Source organism: Gallus gallus, chromosome Z, assembly GCF_016699485.2.
Source record: "Gallus gallus isolate bGalGal1 chromosome Z, bGalGal1.mat.broiler.GRCg7b, whole genome shotgun sequence".
Taxonomy (NCBI): Eukaryota; Metazoa; Chordata; class Aves; order Galliformes; family Phasianidae; genus Gallus; species Gallus gallus.
In genome coordinates, this window is record NC_052572.1 from 76082614 (window position 1) to 76094066 (window position 11453).

General features: G+C 43.5%; 1 long non-coding RNA gene across 1 annotated transcript; it reads right to left on the reverse strand.

Annotated features, from left to right (window-relative positions):
- Positions 1-1897: 1897 nt before the first annotated feature.
- LOC121108381 lies at positions 1898-4867 on the reverse strand. Its single transcript, XR_005842866.1, has 3 exons — positions 4810-4867; positions 3893-4002; positions 1898-1953 (listed from the first exon to the last, which is right to left on the reverse strand). It is a non-coding gene; the product is annotated as an uncharacterized LOC121108381 (long non-coding RNA).
- Between the last annotated feature and the right edge of the window lie 6586 nt (positions 4868-11453).

Below are 11453 nucleotides of genomic sequence, written 5' to 3' on the forward strand. Positions count from 1 at the left end.
CACCACAAAGTGGCACGGTAGGTTCTCAAAGATGCTCAACTGGGATGGGGCTTCTGAGCTCCAGTAAAAATCGCCTTCCCCTGCTTACCAGTCATGACAAGTGACGTCTGCAGCCACTGGAAGTAGCCTCTACAGAGGTAAAGCATGATAGAACCTATTCCAATTTCATAGCAGCACAAGACTAATTTCTTTGGGAGCAACTTTCCACATGAATAAGGAAGCAGAGGAGACAAAAGCAAGCACGGAGATCACATGCTTCAGCCGATTACTTATCAGTTGTATTTTCTTTGCACTCAGGAAAGTAGAAGTGCACAATTACTTACAACAGAACTCCTAAATCCTGCAGATAATGAAGCGCCAGCAGTGCCACATTTTTTTTTCCATACTTCACATAACACTCCTGTCGTGTTCAAGACTTGAAAGCGTTAAAAGTCTCATTAACACAAAAACATCTTTACTTTTCAAAATAATGCTTTTGCTTTTATTTTAAAAGTCATTGTTGTCTATAACACTGATGAATGCTATTTACAATTCAAATAGTTTACAAAAATACATATTCTGTAATAAAAAACAACAGAAAAACCATAGGGAATAAAAGCCCCCAAGAGTTAAATGGAAGACCCATACATAACATTTTAGAGAAGCAGGCAATTGCAAACTTAGCAGAATTTGTGACACACTGCTGTTTCTACAATAAAACATCCTTTTTATTCTGCAGCAGTAATATTTACTGCACATATATGAAGTTACACAACATTAGAAATCCAACATGGCTACGGTGAAATGAGGTTTAATGGGTCTTAGAGGGAAGCAAAAGGTAAATGTCCTTAGACAGCCAATTACTAGAAAGTAACTGGAGTTGTTGTTCTGCTCATCTGATAAATGAGGGCGGGTGACAACTCCAAGTCTGTGCACAAAGTCCAGTCTGTATCTCAAGTACAAAGCTCCACTACAAATCATACTCTGGAGAAGAGTAAGCGTAGTTAAGACGTTCTCTTGTGCAACTTCTTACCTTCCTGAACAGCCGTTTACCATCAGTAGATGTTCATAGATCAAACTGAAAACAGCTCGTGAAGTTGTCTGCTCACCAGCAGTGGTAACGTTACAGGCACTTACTGCAGTCATCCTTCCCAAAAGAACAAAGCAGTGAGGCTTCGTCATATTTCAGAACACCTGCAGTTCACACTGACGGTTGTGATTCTATCTAGGAGTAGATGGCATCAGAAGACATTTGGAAAAAAAAACCAAAATATTTCACAGTAAAACAACTGTAGGCAGTCCACTCATTAAACGTTACCACTTTTTTAGAGTGAGCATCAGGCTTGTTTCAGTAAAAGAACTGCTGCTTCAAAGAAATCCTTATTTCCTGATCACAGATTTAAGATGTTCCTGTTTGCACTCTTCAGTGAGCTCTTCAGCAATACGCAGATCCTTGACTTTCACCAACAGGAGAACATCTTCTTCAGTTTCATCACTATTACAAAGACAAGTTGATATAGCAAAACATTCACACCTGACTTCAAAATCAATAAAGCTAAAATATGCTTTCAATAACACTAAGTCACACCATTTCTGGCAGACTTCTCCTTTTGGCTAGTTCAGTTATTATTGGAAGTGTTTACTCTTCAAAAAACAAAACCATCATTTTAAGCAGTTATTCCTAAAGCCTAGGAACCAATGCTTGCTTTGAAATTCTTTTATACACCAAGGTCATTAAAAAACAAAGAAACAAACAAAAAACAACTTTAAATGATAAATAATTACACTTCAGACTACGTCTGTCCCCATGGAAATAAGACCTTTCACCTCTTTACACTTCTCTATGTTTTCTGGCCCTGGTGGTGTGTTGAAGAGGTTCAGAAGAAGGTAACGATTCAGCAGCTTGCTCAGTCCCACACCACGGACTGTGTCTTCCTGTACAGTCCCATCCCAAAGGAGAACCTTGGAGAGCAGCTGCAGTAATGGAGAAACAGAACATGCACATCTGATGGCTGAGGGTGCATTAGAACCTCCTTTTTAAACTTAAAAGATACCATGTCCATCCAATCTCAGTACTCAAAAAACAGGATTTATTCTCTCCAAGCTTACTGCCAATTAGTCACTAAAAAATTACAGATCATAAATAGTATTTTGAAGTAGATTAATTTTACATGTGCCTATGAGCTGTACCCTCATACATACACACATCACCCCCCAAGGAAATAAAGAGCATGTTACCCTTCCAATTCATTAACAATTTGCTAACATACGCTACATAAGATTAAACGTCACCAGCCTCATAACACAGGTAAGGTTGATAGCCTTGGTCCATAGCAGCAAAAAGATTCTTTTGTACTTGACCTCAGTATTATTCGTTAGCAAGAGTTGTCTTCAGTTACCTGTTATCACTGTAGAAATGACTATTTAAAAAGACTTAAGCCCAGCGTAAGAACATCGCTGGTTTCCCCCTCAACACAGAATGGTTAATGTCAAGGTAACTGTTAACCTCAAGGTAGTTCACCCACACAGACACAGTACGTGATCTTAGCAGTCACCAGTCAGAAAGCAGTCGCAAAGCCCACGACTACTGCATACTTCTCTGGAGTGTTTGGCAGGACACTTCCTTTTGACTCCATGAGCTGCTAGGAAAGTTAGACTGTAGGATGGCACAAACATCAAATCCTCATCAACTGTACTTCCTCATTAAAATAGTTCCTGTCCTCTTCTCGCCCAGCCCTTTGCGAGTACTCTCCCATACAATTTCTGGGCATGGTTTAGAGGACATTCCCGATAGGCAGCCTGCAGATGATCACCTGCTTTGAAAGACAGCACCAATAGGGGCTGCACAACGGCAGTCTCAAGCACAGATAAGTCACACTAATAAGCTGCTGAACAGATCCAAAGAGTTTAATGCATGACCCGCAGTACTACTTACTCTGGGGTAAACAAATTCACGACTTCACTCCAGAAAAAAAAGAGTGGCAAACTGTCAGAAGATACCCAACACAAACACATTTTCAACTGTTCTGCACATCACCATTTCTAAAGAGAAGACTGACAGTGAGGATGGAAAACAAACTGAAAGGGGAAAACTTCAATCTGCAGGGAAAGACCACCGGTGTCACTTTTAGAAACATGTATTTGACTGGACATTTAAGTCAGGCAATACACGGTCTCAGAAGGTGACACCAGAATCTTATGTCTGTTTCGTGTCTGCCAGGTATCAGTACTAAGCTCCCTCTTGTCTTCTCTGCATCTGTCCATGACAAACCCTTACACAACAGCTTGCCCCAGGAGTGAATATGGCAAGTCCTCAACATTCCCAAATTCCCTGATTTTTCTACAGGAATGTGCAACTTGGCAGCAGGAAGCCTATGCAGAGCTGTCACCATGGCCTTGTTAGCACACACAGCAGGGGAACTGGGACGTTAATGTGTTTTCCTGCATCTAAACCTCATCTTTAGTACGAATCCAAATACACTCATAGAGGAAACGGATCTAAGAGGAATTGAATCACAGGCATTCAGATATTCAGCACTTAATCAGACATAACTCAGCACTTGAGACTGAATAAAGCTATACTAATACGCTTATACGCACATGCAGGGATTCTATTCTACAAGAGCAACATGGGCACTGTATGCACATACTGAGGAAACAGACCTATCCACAGAGTGCCAATGACTGATCTCATGGAAGGTTAGCAGGAACAGATGATGAAATTAAAGTCTCTTGACTACGTATCAGAGGTGGGTGAGCATAAATAGCTCACTGACGAAAACAGCTAACCTTCCTATTAAAATACCATAAACTCTCAGGAATCAGATTCGACTGAAGATACATTTCCTCCAAGACTACAATCTCCTTTTAACTAAAATGATTTTCACAGACAAGATCGGTGCTTTTTCTTTACCTCAACAGCTGACCAAAACCATCTGCCTTGCAATTTTGAACATGGAGATGATTTGTCTTCCACAGTGCTGGTCAGAAAAAGAAGAAGAGGAAATAAGGATTTTGTTTGACCTGAAAGTAAGACAAGCAGACAATTCATCTCTTAAACACTGATGAATTACAACTATGGAGTTCTTTCAGCAGTGACAACCAGAATAAAGGTCTAAGGAAACAGCTGTTAACTGAAACTCCTTGCAATACCCAATGGAATTAGCAGTTGGAAACACTCGAGTATGTGTTTAATGGATTCTCAGCAAAACAGCACTGCTTGTAACCAGACAAACATGCTGCATCAGGCTTAGCAACACTTTCTCCCAGCTGTGTCTTAACCCCACACCTACCAGACTCTTACCAGTTATCCTCTCTCTAAGACCGTCCAGTAATAAGCACCAGCAATATCAACTATTTCAGGAAAGAAAGGAGTCAGGAGTAGAAGGGGGAGCAGACCACCACAAATAACACAAGCCCTCAGATACTCCAAGTGAAGATCACAAAACCAGACTCTGGGCTGTGCCTCATAAACTAAGAACTTTCCATTTATGAAAGCTTTTAGTTACAGGAGCAAAAAAAGCATTAAGTTGACTGCGTAGATACTCTTGTTGGAATGAGTTCATAAACATCAATGTTTGGTAACTATTCCTATAATGAAACAGTAGAAGGCACATTTGTTCCGTTTGCTCATGGATGTCTACAATATATTTCACCCACGCTTCTGGGGAAAAGGTACAGAAAAATAGAACAAAGGCTAAAAAAAGAGGTTAGGTTGCAGGTAGACTTGGTGGTCTTTAAGGTCTTTCCCAGCCTGAGCAGTTCTATGATTCTATGACTAAAAATAACAATTTTAAAAAGTAAAAACATAAATTCCCAGAGACAGCTTACCTTTTCGGATACAGAGGGATAAAGACATCCTCCTCTACAGACTGCTTCATCCTCAGGACAACCGTGTTAATCAAATCCTGTCAAGAAAAGAAAAAAGGAAAAATATTAACACATCCTCACAAGAAAAGGATCTCACCTTCCACTTACAACAATTTTAGGCAGTTATTTTGTTCATGTGGAAAAGCAAAATGCTAACTCAGCTGAATGCAGGTGCCACTGTATATAATAGACACTAAGATCACGACTGCATTAAAGACCTGTGAGCAAGTCTCAGCTTTAACCACCTTTCCTTTTTTTTTTTTTTTTTTTTTTAATAAAATCCTCCTGGATAACGAGATTAATGTATTTTCCAGCTATGAGGTTCTATTAAAAAAACCACAACAAAAACACCACAGCTACTATACAAACAGAATCTTATCGAAAGCTTCTTCCTGAAGTCAAGTGTGGCGACTGCATAAACGTTTGTTATTATTTCTTTTCATGCTAAGGGTCTAAACATCAACTTAGTTTCACCTACTTTATGCTGGATAAACTCCCAGATTCGCATGAGAATAAAACCAGAACTGGGCTAAGTGTATGTTACAGTGAATATTTACAGTGAAGTGCATACACTGTATCAAGAACTTCCTTCCCCATTACCACAACAGCCTTTACCTGTTTTGCCTGACTGCATTCCCTTCTGGACAGGACCTGTTTTTCAAACACGTTATCGCAAAGCTGTGTAAGGCTCTCAGTCTGTGAAGTCGATAAAGGATCCCACACATTCTTGGCAAATACTGAAAAATAGGAATTATTTCATTCATGATATCCAAGTGGCTATCTGCTCTACTTTCAAGGAAGCAAACATTCAAAAAGCTAAACCTTTCACTTGCAGTAACCTTAACAAGTAATTGTAACTATCAACATAATTTTACATTACCACTTATTTAAGGTTTCATTACCTAGCTGCAGTGAACGTCCCCAAGACAGCCTTAATATACCTGTAATTTTTGGCAGGATAGGTTTTTCAATCACTCTAGGCAAAACTTCTTCATCAGGATCATCATCTCTTTTTGATTCAGACGGCTTTTTGGCATCGCTGAATCCTTCTACAGCTCTGAACCAGGGCATCTCTTTCAGGTCTGCAGAATTCTGCTGAAAAAGTGTTCCCGTTAGTTGTTCAGCTGTCAGGATTGAGAGAAAAAGCTCCATGCAAAAATATATCTAATGATACCAAAAGATTCTCATTTAACAGTTTTACATGGATTCTAATCACTGAATGGACCAAAGCAGCAAGCTAAAACTGAATGTAAAGCTAGATTTCAGAGGGCAGGGCTGTCAAAATGTCAGCAAACAGCTCCACATTAATAAAGATGCAAGTGATTCATATGCAAGCAACCTGACAAGAGGAAAAGATGCCCTCCTTCTAGTTAACAACACTTACCTCAAGCTCTGGAATGCCTCTATAACCCACGGCAAAGCTCCTGTATGGAAGTCTTCCCTGCAAGCAGCATGCCCCCGTCCTGCACTCTGGCAAAGCCTTTTTCAGGAAAAAAAAGAGATACAGAAGACCACAAAAAGACTTCTGCGGTTTTGAACAACTGCACAGATTTAAATACCCATTACTTTTCCTATTTTGTATGTCTCCTAAAAGCTCAGACAGGAAAATCCTTCTTCTGTTATTCAGCAAATACGCATCGTGCCTCTCCCAGCTCCTCGTGACCTGCTCACTAAGGCAGTTCAAATCTCAATTTGAAATACATTCCAACTTTGGACAAAAAACTGATTAAACTAAAGAAGCCTACGGTCTTATCTATTCTTCCTAAGGCATTGGTCAAAATTGTTTAAATGCATTAATTCTATGCTGTAGAAAATAAACGATATACCATTCAAAAGGAGTATTTCTTCACTCTCCCTTGAAAATCCTTCTCAATATCGGGAGGAATTTTGCTCTCATATCCTGACCAACCTTTGCTCTTCTGGAATTCAGTCACCTCTGTCAGAGCCAGTTCTTCATCACTCGGCATGCCTTCGTGGTGACCAGCTGTTTGTGACTGCATCCAAGTCTCACTGGGGCTAAAAAACGTTAGTCCTGGCACCACATACCGTAAGAGCATGCAAAAATCAACAGGAAAATTATATTTATACCTATTACTTGCATTGCGTACCTCTTGTATGTAATTATTGACATTACTTAACGTTAAAGGTTAACAGTTTGCTTCAAGCAAAGATTTATTACGTCGTTTTTTTTAACCAATAAAACCCTTAAGTCCTTACCTGTGCCTAAACAGTGATGAGTCAAGGCACCAATGCAACTGGAACGGTTTCAGAGCTCCCAGTAACTTAAGGTCAGCAGCAGACCCCGACGTTCAAAATGTAGCACCTGGCCTACGCTGATAACAGAGGGTAGGTTAGATGTTCTGATGCACCCACTGCCACCCCACCAGCAGCAATACCACCTGCCTATGTTTGTCATCTATGCAGTAATCACAACAATGTATTCCTATATATAATCACAATATCATTTATTCCAACAGCAGGGAAAAATCTACTTCCAGTTTCGTGAACAGCCTCACTTCAACTTATGTTAAATTAATAGTACCTATTAATTCCAATCAGCAGGAATAAAACCCTCCATTAACAAATAGATGGTTTCCATGTACCTTGAGCTTTGGAAAGGAAAGGCATTTTTGCACGTGTGTGTATCATCTCGCTTAGTAACTGCAAGGATTTACCCTCATCCCTGTGTAAGTAACAGGAAGCAGATACACACTTACTACAGTTAGATGTAATTATACGTACCTTCGATGCTCACACATTTTCAGAAGCTTCATCTTTTCATCACTCTCCAATCCATCATTACTTGGTTTGCCATTCCCAGCTACCAGAAGACAGGAACAAGACAAAGAGGTGAATGCAGAACACTGATTCTGCTTCTGCTCTTCATTTGGAGACTAACCAAAGTAAATAAAACCTCCTGATGAAAAATTCAGTGTCCAGTGTAAAGCACAGTCATTTGGTCATGCTATATTCACTATTCTACCACGGAGAAGTGATACTACGCGTCCTACTTCGGTAAGGATTTCAACTAGGACATCTAGTACAGTATGCCCACTGACAGCAGGGAGGGAGAAAACATTACACATGAAAATAAAATATAATCCAAGAATTAACTGCGTGTTTCTACTTAAAGAAGAGATTTCAGTAAGAAAGTAACTGGTAACTTCATACTAACTTGTCAGATGCTGCATATAAGTAGATTCCGTTTCCAGCTCATCTTGCCTTCGCTTCAGTACCGACATGGCTCGTTGCTGAATAAGTGCACGTACAGCAGATTCTAGCTTAGTTATGTATTAAACAAACATAAACAAAGTGTTTATGTCCTTAAAACAAAGCACAAAATCCTTGCTAATAGCAGCACCTGCACTGCAGCAAAGAAGAACTGCAAGACTTACCCATACCAACATTTACAGAAGCACTGTGTGTGGACAAGATTCATGCTTTGGAAAACATCAAATGTCACTGACGTAGTGGTAGTTCTGAAGGTACCCCCACTGACATGTTACCCATATTCCTCTACAGAACACGCTCCTAAAGAGCATAATATGGCAAGTGTAGCGACGTTACACTGAACAGATTCTACCCAAGTTGATGTGGGTAGGAATACAGCATACATCAGTGCGTCCCACTTAATTTATACCAACTGAATTTAAGCTGCAGGCACAGAAGCATATCAGCACTTACCTTGTGCTCATTGCCCAACACAAACAATCTGAATCGTCTCCTCACTAACCTTATAACCCAAAAACTTATGCTTACAGCTCTCATTAGTTATTAAATGAAATACCCCTGAACAGTTTACATTTATTACAATTCTGCTTTTTAATTTTCTTATAAAAAAACCTAACAAAATCACCTTTGGTATCTCATACGATTGCTCAGTTTGAGAAAGACTTTAACAGAACCCAGAGGCAGACTTTAATTTAACTTCCTTCCCTGAAGGGGGGAGCAGATTTCAATGAAAACAATTCAATTAAGATGAGCACTGAGAGGTGATGGGGATGGCTATCTCGGTAGCTGCAGATGCCTGACCCCACCTGTCCTTCTCACACACTCCCTGGGAAGTTCCCATCTCCACCCAGGACATCTCAGCTGCCCACTGCCTTGTCTGAACAGGCTGAAGAGCCACGACAAAAGGACTGACAGCCCCACCTGCCCTGAGTCGCTCACCTTCCCGCTCCTCCTCCTCGCTCCCGAAGCTCAGCGCCGCCCCGCTTCCCCGCACGGCTCCCCCGAGGGCAGCGGCCGCTCCGCGGCGGTTCGGGCCGCCTCACGGGACGAGGCGGTGCGGGTCAACGTCGATCCGCTCGGAGTCGTCGTTTCCGCGGTCTCTGGCGCCCCCGCGTGGCCGATCGGCGGAATGGCGGCCGCGTACGTTCGGTGCCGCCGTGGAAATAGATGAGGGGCAGCCTGGTTTAGAAGGAGGAGATGGCTGAGCCGGCGGTCCGAGAACCGGCAGCTCGCCCGCACGCGTAGCGCGTAGGAGCAACAGTTGCTGGTTTGGAGTCGTCGGGCGCATGCTCGCTGTGACCGGGAGGACTAATCACAATAGAGAGCGGCGGATGAGCTGCACAGAGCGGTTACGAAGCCACTTCCGCATTCCTACGCGCACGCGTTGTGCCGCCTGCAGGACTGAGCAGCGGACAGCGGCAGTTCCGCGCATTGGCCACGAGGTGGCGGCAGAGACCGCGGAAAGAACCTCGACGGGATCGAGGGCGTGCTAAGAGCTTTACAAAAAGAAAATAATAATAATAAAAAGCAAAAGATAAAAAAATTACTTTTTGCCAGCATCTGTTGCACTGTTCTGAAATATTCACATGCCAAAATGTAACTGCCCAGTACATTTAACGACAACAAAATTAAAGCACGTTGGCAGAAAGCAGAGCGCCATATTGGTGTTCACTCAGCCTCTGTCTTCTTCGTGCTTTCATGTATTTCACAGCTACCTAATGTAAATCACAGCTACCTCTGGAAGACAGCCCGAGAGCTGTGCAGGTCCATCAGGCTCAGCTGCAGCTTTCATCTGCCCTTCTCTGGCCCTCCTGCAGCTGGAGAGAGAGCACAGGAGGGCACGTGGGATGCAGACCCTCCCCAGTCAGCCGCAGCAGTCGCTCCTGCCAGCACTCCCTTTCCCCCACGTCTTTCCCATTGGACAGTCTGGAGCCCTGTGTGGCAGAGGAGGAGAGAGCTGCAGGCAGAAGGAAAACGGGCTGCTGGGATTCCTCCATCCCACTGCCAGGTGTCTTCTCTGGCATTTTGGGGGTGGGAAGGGAGTTGTGGGAGCACCCGTGGGGCTCCGGGCAGGAGGGAAGGAAGCAAAGATGCAGCTGCAGGCAGCGGGCTCTGGGCTGGAGCAGTGCAGCCAGGCACAAACAATGGCAACTTACACACACACAGATAAACACCCAGCACAGAATCTGGCACTCTACGGTCCTCCCAGAGCTTGTTACTGCTTTTTAGGCTGCCCTACAGGTATTCTGTCCTATCCCCTTCATTCCCGTGTCTTGCCCCCTTCCTTCACCCCGTGCCTTCCCCATTCCTTTTCCAGGCTTTCCCTTTCCTTTCCCCGCTTCCTTCCCCACGCCTTCCCCCTGCAACAGCCCCATGTTCTGCTGCTGTTCTCAGCTGACAATCCTTACACCACACTTTTCAAACACATCGGATCAGACTGCATACTGGCACTGATTTTAAAACAACACCACCAACAACAAATACATACAGTATTATGCGTGCATAACAAACTCCTACCTGCTTGAAGACCAATAGCAGCTCCTCATCCTGCAGTAACTCCTGCACACGGCCAAGGTCTCCCGTGCAGGGATTTGGCATCTGCAGTGGCTTCGCAACATTGGATTTGAGTCTTTGACTTCCACCTCAATCTGCTCGACAGCAAACTGCCAGAAAGGAGGAAGAAGGAACGTGCCAGCAGTGGATGCGATCGGCAGAGCCAGCAGGGCATCCCCTGCTTCAAAGGGCACTCTGCCTTTCATCCCCACCGTGGGGCAGCCACTCTCCTGCTTTGCCTCTCCCCAGGGCCTGCAGGGTTTGTTCCATTGCATGCTGTACCCGCATGGCCAGCACGTGCTACGGAGCCCAAGTGGAACACCTGTTGCAGAACAAGTCTTTGCAAGAACAAGACCTACAACCCACATGAGCTCCCTCTACGAAACAAAACACCTGTGGCTACAGCCACAACTACAAGCTGTCTCAAAACTGTCAGGATACTTTGTTCCATCCCAGGATCCTTCTTCACTTGCAGGCCTTTAGGTCACCATCGCAGTCAAGATTAAAATTTAGGCTACATCCCAGCCACTCAGGCCTCCCGCTGCCATTCGCTTCTATGCTCGAGGGCCCCAGAAAAAGGCCCTGGGCCTTCACAAGTGAAGCAATGCAACCTGACAGGACGGCTCTCATGTGGAGCGGCAGTGCTTCAGGATTTGATATTCACAAAGGAACTGCAACACCTGAGCAACACAGAGGAAGGTAGCAGGAATAAAAGGGCAAAGCAAGGCAAAACCTCGGGGAAAGAAAGGGAAAGGTGAGAGGAAAATGTCACACACCTTGGAAGGTGCCCTAAAGAGCCATAACAAAGTCTGGCAGCACTG